Source organism: Triticum dicoccoides, chromosome 4A (assembly GCF_002162155.2).
Source record: "Triticum dicoccoides isolate Atlit2015 ecotype Zavitan chromosome 4A, WEW_v2.0, whole genome shotgun sequence".
Classification (NCBI taxonomy): domain Eukaryota; kingdom Viridiplantae; phylum Streptophyta; class Magnoliopsida; order Poales; family Poaceae; genus Triticum; species Triticum dicoccoides.
Genome location: NC_041386.1, coordinates 10,496,211 through 10,520,831, shown reverse-complemented (window position 1 = coordinate 10,520,831; position 24,621 = coordinate 10,496,211).

Genomic DNA, 24,621 nt, shown 5'->3' with positions numbered 1-24,621 from the left:
GCGGTGGCCGATTTGTTAAAATTATGCATACTTAGGCTTTGTTTTTAATGCTGGTCTTTTTTTAGAGCAATGTTTAGGTCAACTGGCTCTGTTTTATTACTAAAATTGCTCGATTCAGTAAGTGTGGTTTGTCTGATGTACGCTCTTTTGTGTGCCCAAATTAGCAAGCGATGTTAAATTATGCAATGACGTACCCGGGGAAATTTCCACCAAAATTTGACTTATCAAACTCATCCCATGCGCATAAAGCAGAAGAATCATTTGCGATGCACACAATCGTTCAATGTGAAAGGTCCAGCGGCACCGCGTGCAAAGTTTCCCTCCACATTTTCAAAATTTTGGCCTACCGCCAAAATATCTACCCCCACCCCCTTCCCCACCCCCTTTTCTCCCCGACCACAAGTCACATTTCCCCCGTTTCCTCCTTCCTTCCTTTATTTCTTTCTAAGTTATAGCCGCTTCCTCGCTCTCGCCGTCTCGCATCCTACCGTCGGGGTCGCCATGGTCTTCTTCAAAGACCTCTCCAGCGGTTGCTCCTCCGGTGACGACTCCTTCACCACCTGGGTATGCCTCTCTTCTCTCTCTCGGGCTATGACTTGGAATGAATGAGTTTTACCCGTTGGTCGATTTGAGTCATTTCTTCCTCATGTAGCTCCCTAGGACCATCAGTGGCAACGAATGGATCAGGGTGGCTGAAGATCTATCTGCTCATTGTCACCATCAATCTCCATGCGTGAAGATAGTTGAGTTTGATTCTGTGGACAGTGGGAGGAAGTTTCTGGCATGTGCAGAGAAGGTTAGACCCTCTTTTGTTGTTACAAATCATTTGTTAGATGTGATTCAGACACTGTCACGGTCCCAACCCATTCATACCACACCTTCAACCAAACGCATCCTAAGACAGTTCACAGTTTGTACCTAGTATCTTAAATTGTTGCCATCTCATCAGCGGTGCCATTAAAAAATTATTTGGCACCGCTTCAGCAGTTTGTGCAGCCAACTTTGGTCCACACATCCGAGCAGCCAAGAAGTAAAATACTAAATCTTTATGGCACAAAGGAATTGGGCATCGGAGCAACTATGTGCTCCGGAATCTGGGTCCCTGTTTTTTTTCCGCTGCATCGGCTCGCCAGTCCAGAGCACCGGTGTGAGATGTAGCAATAGTTGTCTTTACCCCAGTTTTGGCATACATTGTGGATGGCCTTAGTGCTATTAGTTCTATGTTACTAATTGTGCATGTACACACATGTTAGTATCAATTTGATGTCATCCAAAAACTGTCGCTATGATGTTGCAGTTATATTTACCTTCCTCATAAAATTTTCAAATTGTTATTTATTATACATGAGTATGAACTTGTAGCGCCGTTGTAGTTAATTATAGCTTCTGATGTTCCAAAATTTGGTTGTTGTCTCAGTACCAATTATTTCATTTGCACATTGATCTTTTTGAGAAGATATGTCATAATTAACATATTTCTTCAGTTTTTCAAAATAAGCATTGGTGATTTTATATGTTGCTATAAACCCATTTTGTAACACCCCAGATGTAACTTCCCCTATTTGTACTCCAACTCTTGCCGTTTTCGGCATTAAGTTATTTTATTTTCTTGGGTTCGGGTCATTGTCTCCGTGTGTTGTTATCGTTGTCATGCATCTCATATCATGTCATCATGTGCATTGCATTTGCATACGTGTTCGTCTCATGCATTCGAGCATTTTCCCCGTTGTCCGTTTAGCATTCCGGCGCTTCGTTCTCCTCCGGTGGTCATTTCTAGCTTTCTTTCGTATGTGGGGATTAAACATTTCCGGATTGGACCGAGACTTGCCAAGCGGCCTTGGTTTACTACCGGTAGACCGCTTGTCAAGTTTCGTATTGTTTGGACTTCATTTGATACTCCAACGGTTAACCGAGGGACCGAAAAGGCCTCGTGTGTGTTGCAGCCCAACGCCCCTTCATTTTTGCCCAAAACTCATCTAAACCTGCTCCATCATCTAGATCGTTCGATCACGATCGCGTGGACAAAAACCGCACCTCATTTGGACTCTCCTAGCTCCCTCTATGCCTATTTAAAGACCCCTCCGAATCCGGATCTTCTTCTCCCCCCGAAACCCTAAAATTCTACCCGCGCCGGCCGGACACGTCCGCCCCGACCGGACGCATCACTGCCGCCGCCCGCAGCCAGTGGCATGGCGCCACGTGGCGCGCCGCCGCCCACACCCGCACCGGCCCGCTCGGCCCGGGGAGAGCCCCCGCGGGCCCGACGCCGGCCGCCGCCTCCTCCGCAACCCCGCCGTCGTCCTCCTCCAGCCCGGCCGCCCGAGCCGCCGCCCGCCGCGCTCGCCGGCCCCGCGCCTCCGCCGCCTCGCCCGCCGCGCCGCTCGGAAGCCTGGCCGCCGCCACCTCCCCGCCGCCGCACCGCCTCCCGCGCCCCTCTCCGGCCACCGCGGCCCGCAGCTCCGGCGAGAGCCCCGGCAGTCCTCGATCTGCGTGCCCCAATCCAGATCCGGTGAACAGTAAACCCTAGATCTCGGAGGTGTTTTTTTCGTCTAAGTCCCGAATTCCCAGATCCAAATGCTCCTGTCCATCGTGCCGTAACTTTGCATCCGTGGCTCCGATTCATGCATATAGCATATCAAAATGTTCTCAGAGAGTACATCATTTCATTCCATTGCATCATTTTCATTTGAGTTCATCTTGATGCCCGAAATGTTATTAGAAGAGGGCTACTTGAGATATTTGTCAGATCTGCTACTCCATTTGCACATTCGTCATTTTTGCCATGATTATTGTGTGCATGATATGCCCTGATGCTCTACATATGTTTTGTGAAGGGTTTTGTCATCTTTCCATAGGTGCAACCCATGTATTTTTGTGATGTGTGTGGTGACTAGCACAAGATTTTCAAGTGAGGCACTTGGTAACTCTGTTTTCAGGGACTTAGCATTTCCACTAAGTCCTTGATCTGTTTATTTCATATGGCCATATGTTCATGTTGTTTCCTAGTGATCCGTGCCTCTTTTGAGGATGATCAGTAAGGATGTTTTGTTAATCTTGTACTGCTCTATCCATCCATGTCTTTGTTTGCAATTATGGAGCACCCTAGCTTGAGTCAATCGAGCTCTACTTTTGCTACTTTGTGAATCTGGGCAGATTGTCAACTTGTTTGCAATTTTGCCGATGATGTTGTAGTTGACCCGTGCATGCTATGCTATTGTTCTTGCCATGTCTAGCTTGCATTTTGTGTGTTCTTGATAGATGTATGCTTATTTTTTCCTGTCTTGCTACATAGTGAATGCATCGAGCTCGTAAACATGCCTACTTGAGATATGTTTTCAGCATGCTCCAGTTTTCTCCAAGTCTGTGATCTGATTATGTTTTTGCCATGTTCACATGTTTGCAATTGTATTTTCTGATCCCTTTTGGCTCAAGGTCACTAAGGGACTTTTGTTAAGCTCTTTGAGTAGCTCCATGCCATGCTTTACTTTGCCATGTTCAGGTCATGTATCATATAGTTTTGTTGCTCCGAAGAGTGCTATCTGATCTAAAATTCCAGACAAGTGTTAATTTCACTAAGTCTGAGATCTGTTTGCCATATGCATTTTTGCCATGCTTGTTTGAACCTGTTAATGGATGAAATGGCCGTAGCTCAGCTAGACTTTTGTTAAGCATCTTGAATGCATCCCTGCCATGTATTTTGTTGACATGTTTGGGTGCTGTAGCATGTTCATCTCATTGCATTTAGATGGCTACTTGCTGTAAATCGCACACCGGTGTCATATTTGTTTTGCTTGCCATTTCCAAACCGTAACTCCGATTCCGGTGATCTTTATATTGTTTCCAAGCAATTTCATCTCATCTTTCCAGTGGAACACTTGGATTTCCAAGTTGAGGCCAGGATCTTGCATCCCTTGTCAATTCTTGCATATGCATCCCGCATCGCATCCCGCATAGCATACCACCCTTGCATCATATTGTTTGATCCTTGCACGTGGTTGATTGTGTCCTTGTTGCTTGTTTGTCTTGTTTGGGTAGAGCCGGGAGACGAGTTTGCTAATGAGGAGCCCATTGAGTTTGCTTTCGAGGATCCAGTCAACTCTAACAACTTTGCAGGCAAGATGATCATACCCTCGAAATCACTACTATCTTTGCTATGCTAGATTGCTCGCTTTTTGCTATGCCAATGCTACGATGCCTACCACTTGCTTTCAAGCCTCCCAAATTTCCATGTCAAACCTCTAACCCACATTTTCCTAGCAAACCGTTGATTGGCTATGTTACCGCTTTGCTCAGCCCCTCTTATAGCGTTGCTAGTTGCAGGTGAAGATTGGAGACTGTTCCTTGTTGGACCATTTATTTACTTGTTGGGATATCATTATATTGCCATGTTATCTTAAATGCATCTATATACTTGGTAAAGGGTGGAAGGCTCGGCCTCTCGCCTAGTGTTTTGTTCCACTCTTGCCGCCCTAGTTTCTGTCATATCGGTGTTATGTTCCCAGATTTTGCGTTCCTTACGCAGTTGGCTTATAATGGGAACCCCTTGACAGTCCGCCTTGAATAAAACTCCTCCAGCAATGCCCAACCTTGGTCTTACCATTTGCCACCTAGCCTTTTCCCTTGGGTTTCGCGGACTCAAGGGTCATCTTATTTTAAACCCCCCGGGCCAGTGCTTCTCTGAGTGTTGGTCCAACCTAGAGCACCGTGCGGGGCCGTCCCTTGGCAACTTGGGTTACGTTGGCTCCCGTACGCTTAGCTTATCCGGTGTGCCCTGAGAACGAGATATGTGCAGCTCCTATCGGGATTTGTCGGCACAGCGGGTGGTGTTGCTGGACTTGTTTTACCATTGTCGGAGTTGTCTTGAAGAACTGAGATACCGAGTCTGATCGAAACGTCTTGGGAGGAGGTCTATTCCTTCGTTGACCGTGAGAGCTTGTGATGGGCTAAGTTGGGACTCCCCTGCAGGGATTTGAACTTTCGAAAGACGTGCCCGCGGTTATGGGCAGATGGGAATTTGTTAATGTCCGGTTGTAGATAACTTGAACCTTAACTTAATTAAAATGAATCAACGGTGTGAGTTACCGTGATGGCCTCTTCTCGGCGGAGTCCGGGAAGTGGACATGGTGTTGGAGTAATGTTTGCCGCAGGATTGCCCTCTTTAGTTATGCGTTCGCGCTTTGCCTTCTCTTCTCGCTCTCTTTTGCGAATAGGATAGCCACCATATATTTACCTTGCCATTCCTATTAAGCTTAAATAGTCTTAATCGCGAGGGTGCGAGATTGCTGAGTCCCTGTGGCTCACAGATTATTATTACACTAGATGCAGGGCCTGATGATTCCGCTCCAGGTGACGCGCTCGAGCTCAAGTGGGAGTTCGACGAGGACTCTCAACGTTACTATGTTTCCTTTCCTGATGATCAGTAGTGGTGCCCTGTTGGGGGTGATCGAGACCGTGTCGCATGTTGGGTTATCTTTTATTTTGGCACCGTAGTCGGGCCATGAGTGTTTGGATGATGTAATATTATTTATGTACTTGATTGACGTGGCGAGTGTAAGCCAACTATGTTATCCCTTTTTATTATCTATATTACATGGGATGTTTCTGATGATTGCCTGACTTGCGACATATGCCTTCAATGCGATTATGCCTCTAAGTCGTGCCTCGACACGTGGGAGATATAGTCGCATCGAGGGTGTTACAAGTTGGTAATCAGAGCCTTCCCCGACCTTAGGAGCCCCATTGCTTGATCGTTTTTAGCAGCCGAGTTGTGTCTAGAAAAATGTTTTGAGTCATTTAGGAATTATATATCGGAGAGTTTAGGAATTCTTTTTACTTCCCAGTCTCCTCATCGCTCTGGTAAGGCATCCTGACGTAGAGTTTTGACTCTTCTCTTCTCAAATTTCACTAAAAATTTTAGGATCACGCGGGTATCTTGGAATTGTTCCGATGGTTTTATGATGAGAACATTGTCTTGGTGCCTCCTGTCAGGGGTTTTTGTGGAAGTGTCCCGGGGAGTTGAGCTCTGAGGTGTTGTCGTCATAATTTTATCGTTGCAGTTCTGGAATACCTGAGTTTAGTATGCCGACATCGAAAATCTCTTTTATGCAGTTCGTTGGTGAGATAACCTCGACGCCACCCATTACTGGGGCGGGAGTTCGGGAGTATCGCCATAACTTGTATAACGGATGCTTTTCAAAGGTTGAGGTAGATGGTTTCCGAAGTTTTTCTCGGTTATGTGTTGAAGGATGGATACAACTGGATGTAGGATTTGCTAGATTTGGGTGAGATATTATGCTTCCCCTGTATCCCCAACACCTAATTGCATAACCGGAAAGGTTCGGGAGTTTCATAGGTGGGAATTCTTGTAGCTCTAGTTCTTCTTCCACGGATATTGGTTTGAGATTGGGATTTCTTACCGATTATTCGTTCTTGATCCGTACCTTGTTGATTTATTTCTCTACCTGAATTCTACGTGGCTTCTCAATTTATGGATATGTGACCATTTCAAGAGGATTGCATTCGTTCATTTTGTTCGGATGCGAAGACTATATGTTGCAATTTTCATTCCGTTGGATTTAGCTTCAATATTTGTCTATCGATGGGCTAATGGATGTCAACCTCTTCAGGATGGCTCCTCCAACACGCACGACTCTGAATCCTGATCCGCCACCACCTCCCCCTCCTTCGGAGGCATGGCAAGCTGTGATGGCTGCAACCAATGCAAACACATAGTTGATCATGCAAATTCTCCAAGAGCGCAATCAAGGCAACCAAGGGAATCAAGGCAACAATCAGAATCACTTTGCTACACTCAACCAGTTCCTTGCTAACGGGCCAAAGACTTTTAGCAATTGTGTTGAGGCAACCGATGCTGACGATTGGCTTGTGGATCTATGCAAGCATTTCGAGTGCAGTAACGTCAGGCCTGAGGACTTTGTCAAGTTCGCTTCCTTCCAACTCACAGATCAAGCTGCAGAATGGTTCCAGTAGTACAAGGATTCCAGAGGTGGACGTGTTATCAGTTGGGATGAATTCCGTCAAGATTTCAGAGCTCACCATATCCCTCAGAGCATGGTTCAAAGCAAGTGTGAGGAATTCCGCAATCTGAAGCAAGGCTCTTTGTCTGTCTATGACTACAATAAGTTGTTTCAGAAGCTCGCCCGCTTTGCTAAGCAGGATGTCCCTGATGAGAAGAGCATGATATACCAGTTCAGAGGTGGTCTCAGAGAAGAAATCCAGCTAGTTGTTGTTCTCTTTGAGCCCTTGAGGTACGATGAGTTCTAGAACATGGCACTGAAGCAAGAGGCTGCTCAGTTGAGGTGTGATGCTTCCAAGAAGCGAATCAGAGATGTTACTCCTTCTTCCTCTACTCAAGTGGCCAAGCAGCAGAAGTATTGGCTTCCTCCTCCTCCGTTTCGTCAGCCGTATCAGCAGAAGAGCAAAGGTGGCAGTGGTTCTTCCCACCCACCCAACCCTGGCTTTCAGAACAAGACTTTGTCTCAAGCTCCAAGATCAAGTGCTCCGTATCACCGTCCGCTTTCAGAGATCACGTGAAACAAGTGCCAACAGAAGGGTCACTATGCCAACAAGTGTTTCAACTAGAGGCGTCTTCCTCCTCCTCCTCCTGTCAGATCGGCAAGTACAGCTGTGGTCAAGCATAACCCCAAGCACGCTAAGGTCAACTTGATGAATGCAGCTCAGGCAGAGGATTCGTCAGATGTGATCATGGGTAACTTTCCAGTTAACTCTTTTCCAGCAAAAGTTCTTTTTGACATGGGTGCATCGCATTGTTTCATGTCAAGATCTTTTGTTTCCAAGCATGACTTCGTTTCACAAATGTTGGGTAAACCTATGGGAGTGGTTTCTCCGGCTAAGTCTATGAGGGCTACTTCAATAGTCCCGGATGTTTCTATCATGTTGGGTGACTTCAAGTTTCTGGCTTCTCCAATGGTTCTTGGTAACTCGGATATTGATCTTATTCTCGGGATGGATTGGCTTTCTAAGCACAAGGCTCAGCTTGATTGTGCAGCCAGGCAGATTCAATTGACTCATCCGTCTGAGGATGTAATTGTCTTTGCCGTGAATGACGATACCATCCATCTATTTTCTCTCAATGAGAAGGGTGAACTGGACGCTATCTCGCAAATTCCAGTCATTTGCGAATATCAAGACGTCTTTCCAGAAGAGCTTCCAGGAATGCCTCCGCACCGGCCAGTTGAATTCGTTATTGATCTTGAGCCCGGCACGGAACCTGTTTGCAAGCGTCCTTACAAGCTCGGACCTGAAGAGTTGAAGGAGCTGAAGAAGAAACTCGATATTCAAGAGAGAATGGGTCTCATCCGGCCTAGTTCTTCTCCATGGGGTTGTGGTGTTCTTTTTATGAAGAAGAAGGATGGAACGGACCGACTTTGTGTTGATTACCGTCATTGAACAAGAAGACCATCAAGAACAAATACCCACTTCCCAACATCAATGAGCTGTTCGAACAACTCAAAGGTGCCCAAGTATTCTCCAAGCTTGATCTCTGTATGGGTTACCATCAGATTCAAATCCGTGAGCAAGATATTCCCAAGACAGCTTTCAGGACAAGCTATGGTTCATATGAATACACTGTCATGTCTTTTGGCCTCGTCAACGCTCCTTCGACTTTCTCTCGCATGATGAACTTCATCTTCAACGCCTACACCAATGACTTCGTTTTGGTCTATCTCGATGACATTCTGGTTTTCTCGAAGAACAAGGAAGATCATGCCAAGCACTTGCGTTTGGTACTCGATAAGCTCAGAGAACATCAGTTCTACCAAGTTCTCCAAGTGTGAATTTTGGCTCGATGAGGTTCTTTATCTTGGTCATATCATCTCTGCCAAGGGCATTGCCGTGAATCCTGAGAAGGTGTCTGCAATTGTAAATTGGGAACCTCCTCAGAACGTGAAGCAACTCCGTAGCTTCCTCGGTCTCGCAAGCTACTGCCGAAGATTCGTTGAAAACTTTTCTAAGATCGCGAAGCCTCTCTCAAATCTTCTCCAGAAGCACGTCAAGTACGTTTGGTCTCCGGAGTGTGACATTGCTTTCAACACTTTGAAAGAGAAATTGATCACTGCTCCAGTTCTGACTCCGCCTGATGAATCCAAACCGTACGAGGTCTTTTGTGATGCCTCTCTCCAAGGTCTTGGCGCAGTATTGATGCAAGAGAAGAAAGTTGTTGCTTATACCTCTCGCCAGTTGAAGCCTAATGAGAAGAACTACCCCACTCATGATCTCGAGTTGGCGGCAGTTGTGCATGCTCTTTTGACTTGGAGACATCTTCTATTGGGAAGAAAAGTGGACATTTTCACTGATCACAAGAGTCTCAAGTACATCTTCACTCAGCCTAATCTCAACCTCAGGCAGACTCGATGGGTCGAAATGATTCAAGAGTATAATCCGAGTATCGAGTATACTCCAGGCAAGGCTAATGTGATTGCTGACGCATTGAGCAGGAAGGCTTATTGCAACAGTCTGATTCTCAAGCCTTATCAACCCGAGCTTTGTGAAGATTTCCGCAAACTGAATCTGCAAGTTGTTCCTCAAGGTTTCCTCGCCAACCTTCAAGTCTCTCCTACCTTGGAAGACCAGATTCGCCAAGCCCATCTTCTTGATGCTATGGTGAAAAAGGTGAAGATTGGGATTGCCAAGAGTCAACCCAAGTACAAGTGTTACCGCCTTGATGACAAGGATACTCTCTTCTTCGAGGATCGTATTGTTGTGCCCAAAGGTGAACTTCGTAAAGTGATCATGAACGAGGCTCACAATTCTCTCCTCTCCATCCACCCTGGGAGCACGAAGATGTATCAGGACCTTAAGCAGGCTTATTGGTGGACTCGAATGAAGCGTGAGATTGCTCAATTCGTGAATGAATGTGATGTTTGTAGAAGAGTGAAGGCAGAACACCAAAGGCCAGCTGGTCTCCTCCAACCTCTTGCCATTCCAGAATGGAAGTTTGACCACATTGAGATGGACTTCGTGACTGGGTTTCCAAAGTCCAAGCGTGGCAATGATGCTATATTCGTTGTCATCGACAAACTCACTAAAGTGGCTCACTTTCTGCCTATCAAAGAGTCAATCACTGCATGGAGGAACTCTATACCTCTCGAATTGTCTCTCTGCACGGTATTCCTCAAGTGATCTCTTCAGACCGTGGTAGCATCTTTACCTCCAAGTTTTGGGATTCTTTTCAGAAGGCCATGGGCACCAACATCCGCTTCAGCACAGCTTTCCATCCTCAAACTAGCGGTCAAGTCGAGCGTGTCAACCAGATTCTTGAAGATATGCTCAGGGCTTGTGTGATCGCTTTCAGCATGAAGTAGGAGGATTGTCTTCCTTATGCTGAATTCTCCTACAACAACAGTTTTCAAGCAAGTTCGGGCAAGGCCCCATTTGAAATTCTGTATGGCAGGAAGTGCCGTACCCCTCTCAACTGGTCTGAAACCGGTGAACGTCAGCTTTTGGGAAATGACTTAATCATAGAGGTAGAGGAAATGTGCAAAGTCATTCGTGATAACCTCAAAGCAGCCCAATCCCGTCAGAAGAGCTACTATGATAGTAAGCACCGTGATTTGGCTTTTGAGATCGAAGATCATGTTTACCTCCGTGTCTCTCCTATGAATGGTACTCGTCGCTTCGGTATCAAAGGGAAGCTTGCCCCCAGATACATGGGACCTTTCAAGATTGTCAGCAAGACAGGCGACCTCGCCTATCAACTCGAGCTTCCTTCAAACTTTGCAAATGTTCATGATGTGTTCCATGTCTCTCAGCTCCAAAAGTGCTTCAAGACTCCTGACCGCACCGTCAACTTCGAGGACATTGAGCTCCAAGAAGATCTTTCCTATCGTGAGCACCTAGTTGCTATTCTTGAAGAGACTGGGCGCAAGACTCGCAATAAGTCAATCAAATTCACACCATTCCGACCGTGAAGCTACCTGGGAACGCGAGGATCACCTCCGATCTGAGTACCCGGCGTTCTTTCAGTCCTAGATCTCGGGACGAGATCCTTTCGTAGTGGTGGAGTGTTGTAACACCCCGGATATAACTTTCCCTATTTCGTAGTGGTAGACCGCCTGTCAAGTTTCATATCGTTTGGACTTCGTTTGATACTCCAACGGTTAACCGAGGGACCGAAAAGGCCTCGTGTGTGTTGCGGCCCAACGCCCCTCCATTTTGTCCCAAAACTCATCTAAACCTGCTCCATCATCTAGATTGTTCGATCACGATCGCGTGGCCGAAAACCGCACCTCATTTGGACTCTCCTAGCTCCCTCTATGCCTATTTAAAGACCCCTCCGAATCCGGATCTTCTTCTCCCCCCGAAACCCTAAAATTCTACCCGTGCCGGCCGGACACGTCCGCCCCGACCGGACGCATCACCACCGCCGCCCGCAGCTAGTGGCATGGCGCCACGTGGCGTGCCGCCGCCCGCACCCGCACCGGCCCGCTCGGCCCGGGGAGAGCCCCCGCGGGCCCGACGCCGGCCGCCGCCTCCTCCGCAACCCCGCCGTCGTCCTCCTCCAGCCCGGCCGCCTGAGCCGCCGCCCGCCGCGCTCGCCGGCCCCGCCGCCTCCGCCGCCTCGCCCGCCGCGCCGCCCGGAAGCCTGGTCGCCGCCACCGCGCGCCACCGCCGCCGCCTCCCCGCCGGCGCGCGCGCCGCCCGCCGCCGCACCGCCTCCCGCGCCCCTCTCCGGCCACCGCGGCCCGTAGCTCCGGCGAGAGCCCCGGCGGTCCTCGATCTGCGTGCCCCGATCCAGATCCGGTGAACAGTAAACCCTGGATCTCGGAGGTGTTTTTTTCGTCTAAGTCCCGAATTCCCAAATCCAAATGCTCCTGTTCATCGTGCCGTAACTTTGCATCTGTGGCTCCGATTCATGCATATAGCATATCAAAATGTTCATCTCAGAGAGTACATCATTTCATTCCATTGCATCATTTTCATTTGAGTTCATCTTGATGCCCGAAATGCTGTTAGAAGAGGGCTACTTGAGATATTTGTCAGATCTGCTACTCCATTTGCACATTTGTCATTTTTGCCATGATTATTGTGTGCATGATATGCCCTGATGCTCTACATATGTTTTGTGAAGGGTTTTGTCATCTTTCCATAGGTGCAACCCATGTATTTTTGTGATGTGTGTGGTGACTAGCACAAGCTTTCCAAGTGAGGCACTTGGTAACTCTGTTTTCAGGGACTTAGCATTTCCACTAAGTCCTTGATCTGTTTATTTCATATGGCCATATGTTCATGTTGTTTCCTAGTGATCCGTGCCTCTTTTGAGGATGATCAGTAAGGATGTTTTGTTAATCTTGTACTGCTCTATCCATCCATGTATTTGTTTGCAATTATGGAGCACCCTAGCTTGAGTCAATCGAGCTCTACTTTTGCTACTTTGTGAATCTGGGCAGATTGTCAACTTGTTTGCAATTTTGCCGATGATGTTGTAGTTGACCCGTGCATGCTATGCTATTGTTCTTGTCATGTCTAGCTTGAATTTTGTGTGTTCTTGATAGATGTATGCTTAGCTTTTCCTGTCTTGCTCCGTAGTGAGTGCATCGAGCTTGTAAACATGCCTACTTGAGATATGTTTTCAGCATGCTCCAGTTTTCTCTAAGTCTGTGATCTGATTATGTTTTTGCCATGTTCACATGTTTGCAATTGTATTTTCTGATCCCTTTTGGCTCAAGGTCACTAAGGGACTTTTGTTAAGCTCTTTGAGTAGCTCCATGCCATGCTTTACTTTGCCATGTTCAGGTCCTGTATCATATAGTTTTGTTGCTCCGAAGAGTGCTATCTGATCTGAAATTCCAGACAAGTGTTAATTTCACTAAGTCTGAGATCTGTTTGCCATATGCATTTTTGCCATGCTTGTTTGAACCTGTTAATGGATGAAATGACCGTAGCTCAGTGCTAGACTTTTGTTAAGAATCTTGAATGCATCCCTGCCATGTATTTTGTTGACATGTTTGGGTGATGTAGCATGTTCATCTCATTGCATTTAGATGGCTACTTGCTGTAAATCGCAGACCGGTGCCATATTTGTTTTGCTTGCCATTTCCAAACCGTAACTCCGATTCCGGTGATCTTTATATCGTTTCCAAGCGATTTCATCTCATCTTTCCAGTGGCACACTTGGATTTCCAAGTTGAGGCCAGGATCTTGCATCCCTTGTCAATTCTTGCATATGCATCCCGCATCGCATCCCGCATAGCATACCACCCTTGCATCATATTGTTTGATCCTTGCACGTGGTTGATTGTGTCCTTATTGCTTGTTTGTCTTGTTTGGGTAGAGCCGGGAGACGAGTTCGCTAATGAGGAGCCCGTTGAGTTTGCTTTCGAGGATCCAGTCAACTCTAAAAACTTTGCAGGCAAGACGATCATACCCTCGAAATCACTACTATCTTTGCTATGCTAGATTGCTCGCTTTTTGCTGTGCCAATGCTACGATGCCTACCACTTGCTTTCAAGCCTCCCAAATTTTCATGTCAAACCTCTAACCCACCTTTTCCTAGCAAACCGTTGATTGGCTATGTTACCGCTTTGCTCAGCCCCTCTTATAGCGTTGCTAGTTGCAGGTGAAGATTGGAGACTGTTCCTTGTTGGACCATTTATTTACTTGTTGGGATATCATTATATTGCCATGTTATCTTAAATGCATCTATATACTTGGTAAAGGGTGGAAGGCTCGGCCTCTCTCCTAGTGTTTTGTTCCACTCTTGCCGCCCTAGTTTCTGTCATATCGGTGTTATGTTCCCGGATTTTGCGTTCCTTACGCGGTTGGGTTATAATGGGAACCCCTTGACAGTCCGCCTTGAATAAAACTCCTCCAGCAATGCCCAACCTTGGTCTTACCATTTGCCACCTAGCCTTTTCCCTTGGGTTTCGCGGACTCAAGGGTCATCTTATTTTAAACCCCCCGGGCCAGTGCTTCTCTGAGTGTTGGTCCAACCTAGAGCACCGTGCGGGGCCGTCCCTTGGCAACTTGGGTTACGTTGGCTCCCGTACGCTTAGCTTATCCGGTGTGCCCTGAGAACGAGATATGTGCAGCTCCTATCGGGATTTGTCGGCACAGCGGGTGGTGTTGCTGGACTTGTTTTACCATTGTCGGAGTTGTCTTGAAGAACTGAGATACCGAGTCTGATCGAAACGTCTTGGGAGGAGGTCTATTCCTTCGTTGACCGTGAGAGCTTGTCATGGGCTAAGTTGGGACTCCCCTGCAGGGATTTGAACTTTCGAAAGCCGTGCCCGCGGTTATGGGCGGATGGGAATTTGTTAATGTCCGGTTGTAGATAACTTGAACCTTAACTTAATTAAAATGAATCAACGGTGTGAGTTACCATGATGGCCTCTTCTCGGCGGAGTCCGGGAAGTGGACACGGTGTTGGAGTAATGTTTGCCGCAGGATTGCCCTCTTTAGTTATGCGTTCGCGCTTTGCCTTCTCTTCTCGCTCTCTTTTGCGAATAGGATAGCCACCATATATGCTAGTCGCTTGCTGAAGCTCCACATATTTACCTTGCCATTCCTATTAAGCTTAAATAGTCTTAATCGCGAGGGTGCGAGATTGCTGAGTCCCTGTGGCTCACAGATTACTATTACACCAGATGCAGGGCCTGATGATTCCGCTCCAGGTGATGCGCTCGAGCTCAAGTGGGAGTTCGACGAGGACTCTCAACGTTACTATGTTTCCTTTCCTGATGATCAGTAGTGGTGCCCTGTTGGGGGTGATCGGGACCATGTCGCATGTTGGGTTATCTTTTATTTTGGCGCCGTAGTCGGGCCATGAGTGTTTGGATGATGTAATATTATTTATGTACTTGATTGACGTGGCGAGTGTAAGCCAACTATGTTATCCCTTTTTATTATCTATATTACATGGGATGTTTGTGATGATTGCCTGACTTGCGACATATGCCTTCAATGCGATTATGCCTCTAAGTCCTGCCTCGACACGTGGGAGATATAGTCGCATCGAGGGTGTTACACATTTCTCCTATAATTGTTACTGATCTAGTTTTAAATATTATAGGATGGACGGAAGTGTTCTTACTTAGAGTGGGTTGATCAAGAGTGGCCATGGTCTTTGAAGATGTGCCTAGCGAAGCTCTGGAGGATGTATGAGGAAGAGAACAGACGTAGGCTTAGAGAAACTGTTGTCAGCACTAAAGAATATTTGAAGATGCGAGATAAAAAGTTGAAGATGGAGAATGAGCTCAGATTTTTTAAATCAGACTTTGCTAAGATGGTGTTGGCAAAGGAGGAGGCACTTTCCCAGTTGGCCCGTGCAAAACAGGTTCTTACTAAACTGAAAGCAGAGGTGGATAAGACGAGCCTGGATGATCTCGATTAGAGAAATGAATATATTGTTCTGATGAAATTGAACTAGCTATATGTTGTACCGTGTTGTTTTCATGTAGCTACCGTACTGTGATATTATAATATATTTATGTGCCTGATATGAAATTGGCAAACAGTTGTTCGATATGAAATGTGAATTTGCGTAATACTGGAATTATTAATTATAAACTAATAAACCTGCTAAATGTGTCATGGACCTTTGCAAACGGTTCTAGCGGTAAAAGCGCTTGCGATGGATAGCCCAATGCCACACAGTCTTCATCAAATCGTGTGTGATATAGTTGATAAAAGCAGACAGTTAACCAAGTCAGACCGTGTGTGATAGTTACACCATTCACACATGAGCTTACAAATAAAACTGTGTGGGATGTACGTACGAACGGAAACGTTTTTCCTGGATTGACTGTGTGGGATGTACATAAGAACGGAAACGTATTCCTTGGATTGACTGTGTGTGATATACATATGAGCGGAAATGTTTTTCTGGATTCACCGTGTGGGATGTGCATACCTATGGAAATGATTTTCTTGGATTGCCGTGTGGGATGTACATACCTACGGAAATGATTGGGTTTCGATGCCTCGCCCAATCGCACACGGTCCTAGCCTGTGTCCCAGGAGGGCCTATCCCCGACGATTTCTGGGTCGTGTGGGAAGGACCCCCTATCGCCCAGACTCACTTGGCGACGGTTTCAAATGCCATCGCGGAAAGGGGTTAAAAACCGTTTGTTTAGGACCGACGCGCATCAGTGATGGGGGCACCGCATGTTCTTTCAATAGAGACATTAATTCAAAAGTACTTCCATTGATCCGTCCAACAAATACATCAGGTTTAAAGGCCCTTGCGTGAACCCATGACATTATCAAACTACTCACACATGGAGATCAGATCACATTGAAAACACATCATTAAGATAGATTGATTGATAATATGTCTTACAATGGATGTCATATGTGATACATGATTACAAGTATGACTAGATTGTTGTGAACTATGGTGGTGATGAAGGTTGTGTCCATGGAGATGGAAAAATGGCGGCGGCTAGGGTTGATGGAGATGGCTATGATCATGATGATGAAGACCAGCTTGTCCTGCGATGTTCTATTGCTCATTTGGCATCGGTTTGTAACATCCTGACTTTTGGCTCTTTTTTTTCTTATGCAGTTCGTTTTTATTTGCCTTTTCCCCTGGCTCTTTCTTGAATTGACTTACTTGGACTTAGCAAACTGAAAACACTTGAAATTTGGGATAGCAACGACCCACCACTAGTATCTAACCCTCTAACCTTTCTCTCTCCAATGTTTCCTCCCCAAGCTTTCTTTTATGTTTATTCCTTTTCAGAAAAGAATAAGAGCTCTTTAGGCACTTGCGTTGTGAAGCAATTACCTCTTCCTCTCTTCTAAAAATTTTCAATTAATTCACACAATGCCTATAGGTCCTAAAACCACTAGAAATGCATCCAAACCACTATGAAGTTTTTTCATTGGATTCCCTCTTCATCAAACCCATTTCTAGCCAATTCCAATGTTACATTGCAAGTACCATTTATATTACTCTACAATTGTTGTAATTTGGTGAAGTTGATCACCTTAGTAACTAACAGAGGACACCCAAAGACCGGACCAAAATCTCACTCCCTCCTCTCCCAACACAACACAAACACTTAGCGTCCAAAGACTTTTAAAAGGTCCAGTTTGCATTACAAATCACCCTGGCCCCATCTTCAGCCTCACACGCGACTGGTACACCCCTAGCTACTAGACAAAGCCATGCACATCCATGGCTACCCAGGGCGCAAATGCATTGGTGATCAGGGGTTGGCATGCCATAGCGCACGCTCTACGCAGCGCCCGGCCCCTGGCCATGCGGCTGAAGCCAACAACGTGTACCCGACACCCAAGTCCACTGCAACCCTCCCCTCGTGTGCTCGAACCCCCGAAGGATCGAGCCAACGGCACTCTGGCCAGGTCCCCTCCCCCCAAGCATGACCATGGACAAGGCCACTGTTCGTCCGTGATCCTACCGCTGTCGTGATGCACTAGGCCGGCGCAGGAGCTTAGCAGCTTCCTCGCAGACCCCCATGACTCACCTGAGCCCCGGGCGAAGCTAGTCGTAGGCCGATGCAGTCCCTGCTGGCTGCGAGCGCGAAGCACGGTGGCGCCATGGTCCCGGCACCTCGGCTGGGCCTATAAATGCCACCCAAGCGCTCGTACTCCTCACACCCTCTCTACTCCTTCCCCTCGACTCCCTAATCACGTAGAATCTCCTCACCACAGCCCCTAACCAATGAATCGAGCCAAGCACCGCCGCTCGAGCCTCACCGCCGTCAGCCGCACCCATGGCCCCTAGGACCAAACAACTGCCACCAAGAGAACTCACATAACCCACTGACCTGGCCCACCTCCTAAGTCAACCCAATTAGAGCCCCCTCGCCCAAGTTCCTTCTCTCCCGAAGACCGCTGCCGCCAGAGAAGAAGAAGATGACGCCATCCATCCACCTCAGGAGCAACGAGGGGTACGAAGAGAACCGTCACGAAGCATTCTCTCCAACAAGCTCACCCACGTAAGCCAACGAGATCTCCACATCGAAGAACCATCGTCGGTGAGCCGTCGTTACCCTCGGTTGGGTTGTAAAAAGAAAACCTCATGGCTGGCCCCCACTCGTCAGAGACTCACTTAAGTTCCGAAGTGGTATGTTGGCAGAGGCGTATTCGAAAAATATGCCTTCGACGTCGCCCACCCTGGGAATTTCTAATTTTAGTTTAAAACTGTTTTTAAAATCTTCTAGTGATTCCACTTTGACTAGGAATAACTCCTAAGCCATAAGTCCAATCAAGTTGATTCTTTTTTCATTATTTTCCTTATTCATTTCTCCTTTTGTTGGCAAAGTTTGGAATTTGTTTGACATGTCTAGAATTTCTAGACAAAGTTTTAGTAGTTTTCTTTATATTGAAAACTATTTCTAGAGAGAAATAATTCAGGAGGTGAAGACTAGGAGTTTTTTGACCCTCCACTTGAGCAAGGGAAGCCACCACATCTGTTTGCTTGTGGTAATGCAAGGTGTGGGTTCAAATTTGCATTTTTTTTCTCTTTTATTCATTTTTGTTTGCACTTACTTGGCTTGCTACGCCTGTGTCAATATTTGTGTAGAGCGTAGAATTGAAGTTTAGTATTACACTAGTGAAGTAACCATTGGAGTTGGCTTAAACATGCTTTAGTCTCAATCAAAGTAGGCATTTATGGTTAAACCGGTAATTGCTTTCAACAACATAAATCTTGAATGAAAGGGATGACACCACTTCGTGGAAAGACTTTAGCACTGGTGAATTGTTCTAGATCCACGGGAATGAATAGGGTTTGTTTTACTTTAAAGTTAGGTAAGTATAATCTAACCCATTGATTGGTCAGTTCATAGTGCCGCGGAACTTAACCTTTCCGTACAACCACATTTTCCTGAGTGTGAAGGTCTTGTTTTCACTTATAGTTGTGTATCTTTTGTGTGTCTCCAAAGAGGAAAGTTGGGATGGGTAGAATTCCTTTCCCAGGAAGTTGTCATCCAGTCAAGAGAGCCTGCGTTGGTAGATGTGCACAAAAAAGTTGATAGATTCTCGGGGGGGATAATGGTGCCATGGGGTGGCAGGGTCCAGATCCTCTCACCCAAGGCTAGCCTGCGGGAGGTCGGAGACACGGTTAGAGTGCCATGCTATAAGTGACATATGTTGAACTGAGAGTCCATAGTGTGGGTAAAGTGTGCAACCTCTGCAGAGTGTGTGTTAAATCTATTCGACTAGCCAAGTCCCTGGTAATGGGACATCGTTTGGGTTAAGTCGGACTATTTGACCAATCACCCTAATAAGTTAAGTGTTGAAAAGTTGTTGAGACAAGAGGAACAATCACATGGGGTGATCTTTTGGTGAAAGTTGGATAATCAGGGATCATGTCGGAGAAAGGATCCATGGGATGTTAAACGAGCAGACTAAGTTTTACAATGGTTATGTTAGTAGTTGTAATACAAGTATTTAACATGTTGTTGTATTTTATTTGCCCTGTTCTTGCTTGCTTGCTTTTTTTGGATTGTTTGTGCGCTTGTGAGTACATTCAAAGTAATCACATGTCTTATCATGCTAGATGCAGGAGAACCGAATAGAAGGACGTTGAGAGTGTGAACTAGATCGTGTCCTAGCAGTGTCCCTATGTACGAGCCCCACCACCGTTACGCTTTCCATTGTGTTATACCGCTTCCACCACTAGTACTTCCGTAGCAAATAGATCAAAGAATAACAATATGAGCTCGGTTGCTCCTATTATACTCCCTTGATGAGCAAGAGTATTGTACCCTAACTCTTTGTACGATTAAGTACTCTATCGTATCGTGGTTTTATTTGTATCAAGCTATATCGTGTTTCAGAAGACATAGATATTTGTGTTGAAACACGAGGCATTCGGTTCTTCGAATCAGGGTGCCACATGGCCCCTTTATAGGTTGTTCAGGTGGATCAAACGCATTGGTGTCCACGCCATACGACCGCTCAACGAGCGGGCACAGTCATATGAAGTGTCGTTTTGCTCTGTTTCTTCTGGTGCCCATCCCACTTGGTCTCCTCTATCTCCACTGTACTCATTTTCATGTATTGTCTTGATTTCGTCCATAAATAACCCATTTCATGTGGAAGCAAAATAAAGATAGGATATTTGGAATCCTATGCATTCATTAGTCATTAGTATCAATATCAGAGCGAATATCTCGGTTTTAACGAAATATATCGGCGTAACTCATGTTAGAGGAGTGTAAAAACAACACTCATCACCATCTCATAGATAATCAGGTATGTATTCCAGTACTTCGACCATTCCGGCATTGACGGCAATAGCATCAAATAATTTTGTCTCCACATTTTTCTCCGGCCTGCAGTGCATGCGCCACCGGATCCAACACCAAGATCTGGTGGGCAAGTTGGTCTTCGCCGCCAACAGATTGGTCCTTACCGTGGTGGTGGCGGCAGTATTCAATATATCCGGTCTAGTTTGGCCTCTTGTTCAGTTTTGGCTATGGGGATGCCGTCGGGTCGAGCGATAAGATCATGTGGACATGTTTGTTTTCCCACTATGAAAACATTGGGAGTTGGTTGCGTCTTCGTCGGGTCATTGCAGCTTTGGCAGTAACTTCATCGATTGGGTTATTACATCGAATCGGAGGGATGACTAGGTATGATCGACCCGGCTCGTCTTTTTCTCCGGGCTTACAATCATCCGAGATCAATGTCGCCGACGCTTCTCTCCAGAGATCGTGACTTCCCTGCTACCTGTGTGGATACTACCTTCTTGTTCGTCATGGAAATCCAATGGAGTAACAAGTACATTAAAATCAACGTTGATGCGTCCTTCATACCCTCCTTGGGTTTAACTGTTGTGGGTGCCATTGGTAGAGACAGTTTGGGTGATGTTTTATTCTTGGCAGGCTGTCGTTTTCAGGGTTGCACGGATGCGGAGGAATCTGAAGCTTGGGCACTGTCCTTTGGACTAAGACAAGCTAGCAATTTGTCACTAAACCATATTCTGGTGGAATCTGACTGCTCTGCCGTGGTGTCTGCAGTTTCCGACGGCAACATTAGCAGAACCAGATGGTGGGCAAGCTATGAGGAGTCAAAGAGATTGATGAGAGGTTTTGAGTCTTGTAATGTGACCAAAACTTATAGGGAGTGCAATGTGGCCGCACATGAGTTAGCTAGGTATGCTAGAATCCAGGGTGATTTCCTTTTCTTAGCTGATGTGCCACATAGTGTGAAACATGTAATCATGTCCGACTGTATACCTGGATAAATGAAATGCAAGGCTCCCTTTATCCTCAAAAAAAAACATTGGTGACCTGACGACAAGTATGGAATGGAGTGTATGGGGTATTTAATGTGGATTGGATTGTATTTCCATTTTGGGGTTTTAGTGTAATGTTGGTGCTCTATGAATATAGACCTTTGGTTCCTTCCAAAAGATGCTATAATTTTTAAAATTGGAGACTTGAAAATATTGGTGCCTGGATGTGGGTGAAGCGGGCCAAGTTCCATATTTTGGGGAGGGACCCAATGGAAATAAACGATCTACTTTGTAAAAACACAATTGTAGCTTCGCCTCTCAAGCCCATTCTATGAATTGCCACCACCTATTAAGAAAAGCATTCAAAGCTTGGCAACCGATCGATGAACCATATTACTCTACATAAACGTAACAAACTATCTACACCATCTGTACTTAAAAAGAAGAGCATGCAATTTTAATTGCGAAGACCAAGGAGCGAAGTAAAGAGTAGAAACATGCATGTTTTAACCCTAGTGAAGCGCATGCCAAAACTAATGTACCCTCAATTGTAGCGATGTAGCATCCTCATTTCCCTAATTGGCGTCATACTAGTCATCTCTCTCACAACGTCCCATGCACATCTAGATCACCTCCTCGATCGATGGACGCATACAAGTCAATAGTGAAAATAGCCCCAATTTTCTGATTGGGTTTAAGAGGTCAGTTCGAGGGGGGAATTTTGAGACACGTGGTAAAGGATGATGCAAAGGGGCGAAGCTGATTACGGTTATGGGTGATCCATTGTTTCTTGGTCAGGAGAGTGGAAACGTGTCACCAGATCAATCAAAGACTTCTTTTCTCCAAATTGCGGTTATGGGCGACACATGTTTAGTCATTTATGCCAAATGGACATCGACTAGGTGGCATTAGCCTCGTGTAGCCCTTGAGTTCTGGTAATTCTAGTTTCTTCGATAATCCATTTCTACATTTGCAATTTGTATCAACAAGTCGTTATTTCAAAGATATGAGACTATGCAAAATAGTATTATATTAACTAGCAAGGTGCAACTCTCAAATGCAAGGGCATCATGTTTAGTCCTTCGAAAGCGCCAACAAATTTTTATCTTATGCAATACCTTTTTTTACTCATATTTATCCTTTCATTGCATAATAAAGAACATTTTAGCCATCATAAAAACAATATCATTAGATAAGTCTAAATGGGTGATATTGTAAGAGAACATATGCTTATGGTATTAATACATAACTCAGAAGACTTATCTAATGATATTGTTTTTACTTATCTCAAACATTTGTTTGTACAGTGACGCGTCGAGCTGCAGTACACCAAACAAACTAATCTACAATCCTCCTGACCACTAGATAAGTTGTCGCATATGCTCTAGCATATGTTTCCATCTCTATGACTTTTTGTTGTTTTCTGCAAGGATGCACAAATGAATCCTATTATGTTCATGTCTGGTCTCTCAAGGTTCTTGCATTGAAATTCATGAACTTTTATGAAATTCATGGACATTTTTACAGTCCGTATTAACAAGCATTTTTTTAATTCATGAATAATTTTCATATCCATGAACATTTTTTATTTTAGGGACATTTTTAAGAAAAATAACATGTTAACAATTTTTGAATTCACGTACATTTTTTGAATTAACGACAATTTTTCAAATTCACAAACCTATTTTCAAAATCATAAATATTTTTTTATATTCATGAACATTTGTCAAATTTGTGATCATTTGATCAGATTTGTGAATATTTTCTGAACTCGTGAACTTTTTTGTCAAATCCATGAACAATTTTTAATGTCTTCTTTTTTGAATTCATGAACATTTTTTGTATTCACAAAATATTTTGAATCATGCATAGCTGGAAAAGGCAAAAATATTAAAGGAAAAAACGTATGTATGCTGGGAGATTGCGGTCCGACGTGTGCGCCATGAGCCGGACAACCCCACACGCTAGCAATCAATGTTTACATGCTAGCTCTCTCTAGTTCTTTGTTATCAAGAAAAAAATTCTAATTCTTTTGCGACGTTCAAGGAGAAACATGGGGACCTCCTTTTTTAGGGGTAAAGCCAAATTTCATTGATAAAAAACCACGGAGTGTGAAATACATCTCAAATCATGGGATTGACCTAGCCACATATGGCGCCTCTGACCTAATGAATGTGAAAACTTGGCTAGGCTGTAAGATTGTTTGTTCGACTCACAACCTTCAAAACTAAAAATACAATTAAACATAGATGCATGATGCTGAATCCCATCAATAATAGTGCCATATCTCCCTTGATTGCCATTGAGGATGTCTCCCACTACTTGATTGGAATCTGATGCAATCACAAAAATCTGCAAGAGCAGGTCTTCCGCCGGTGATATGGCCTCCCTGCAAGCGACTGCCTCTAACTGCATGGGGACTTCCTATACGACGCACATAGGGAGCGCGTCGCACATGGTTGCACCCCCGACTGGGCCAACCCACTTGAGCGAAGCTTCGCTCTAAAGCGTGCAAGCATGAAAATTGCAAAAAAAAAAAAAACACTGCATCGAGGTTTTGACCTCACAAACTCCAGCTCGTGCGAGCTCGTCACTAGCCGGTTGATCGGCTCAGATTCTCAAACAAGAAACATGGTATGTAAAGAACTAAGAACAACGATAGTTCTAAAGTGATTATTTCTTGAAACGTGAGCACTTTTTAATAAATAGGGACAATATTTAAAGCACCCGAATATCTATTAAAATTCGTGTACATTTTTTTCAAAAAAAGAAATTTTCAATCATTTGTGAATAAACTTGATAATGGCAAAATATTTTGAAATTCTGAAAAACAGAATTCTCAAACATTTTTTTAGTTGTGAGAATTTTTTTTAAAGAGAACAGTTTTTGACATTCTGAACAATTTCTGAAAAACACGCACATTTATTAAAATTCCTGAATATTTTCTAAAAATATGAACAATTTTTGTATTATTAATTTTTTAAACATGGACATTTTTGAAATTTCTAACTTTTTTTTAAAACATGAACACTTTTTAATATTACCTTATGTTTTTGAAAATACGAACATGTTATGAAATTTCAAACATTTACTGAAATTTCGGAGCATTTTTTGAAAAATAAAAAATAATAAATAATAAAAATAAATAAAAGAAACAAAAATGAGGAAGAATAGAAACCTAATTAAAGGAAAACCAAAAAAGGGTAGAAGAAAAGAAAACCGGTCCGGGGAACCTTCTTCCCAAAGCCCGCTGGCTCCCTGTGGCTAAGTGGGCTGGCCCATTTCTCGCTCCGGGAGAGTTCGTGTGTGCATGTGCTCGACATTTTGACACAACACAGAGAGCGTCAAATAGGGTTTTCCGAAAACATTTTTGTATTTTGTTTATCAAAGTTGCAACCCAACAGGAAACCCCCCCCCCCTAGTTGGTA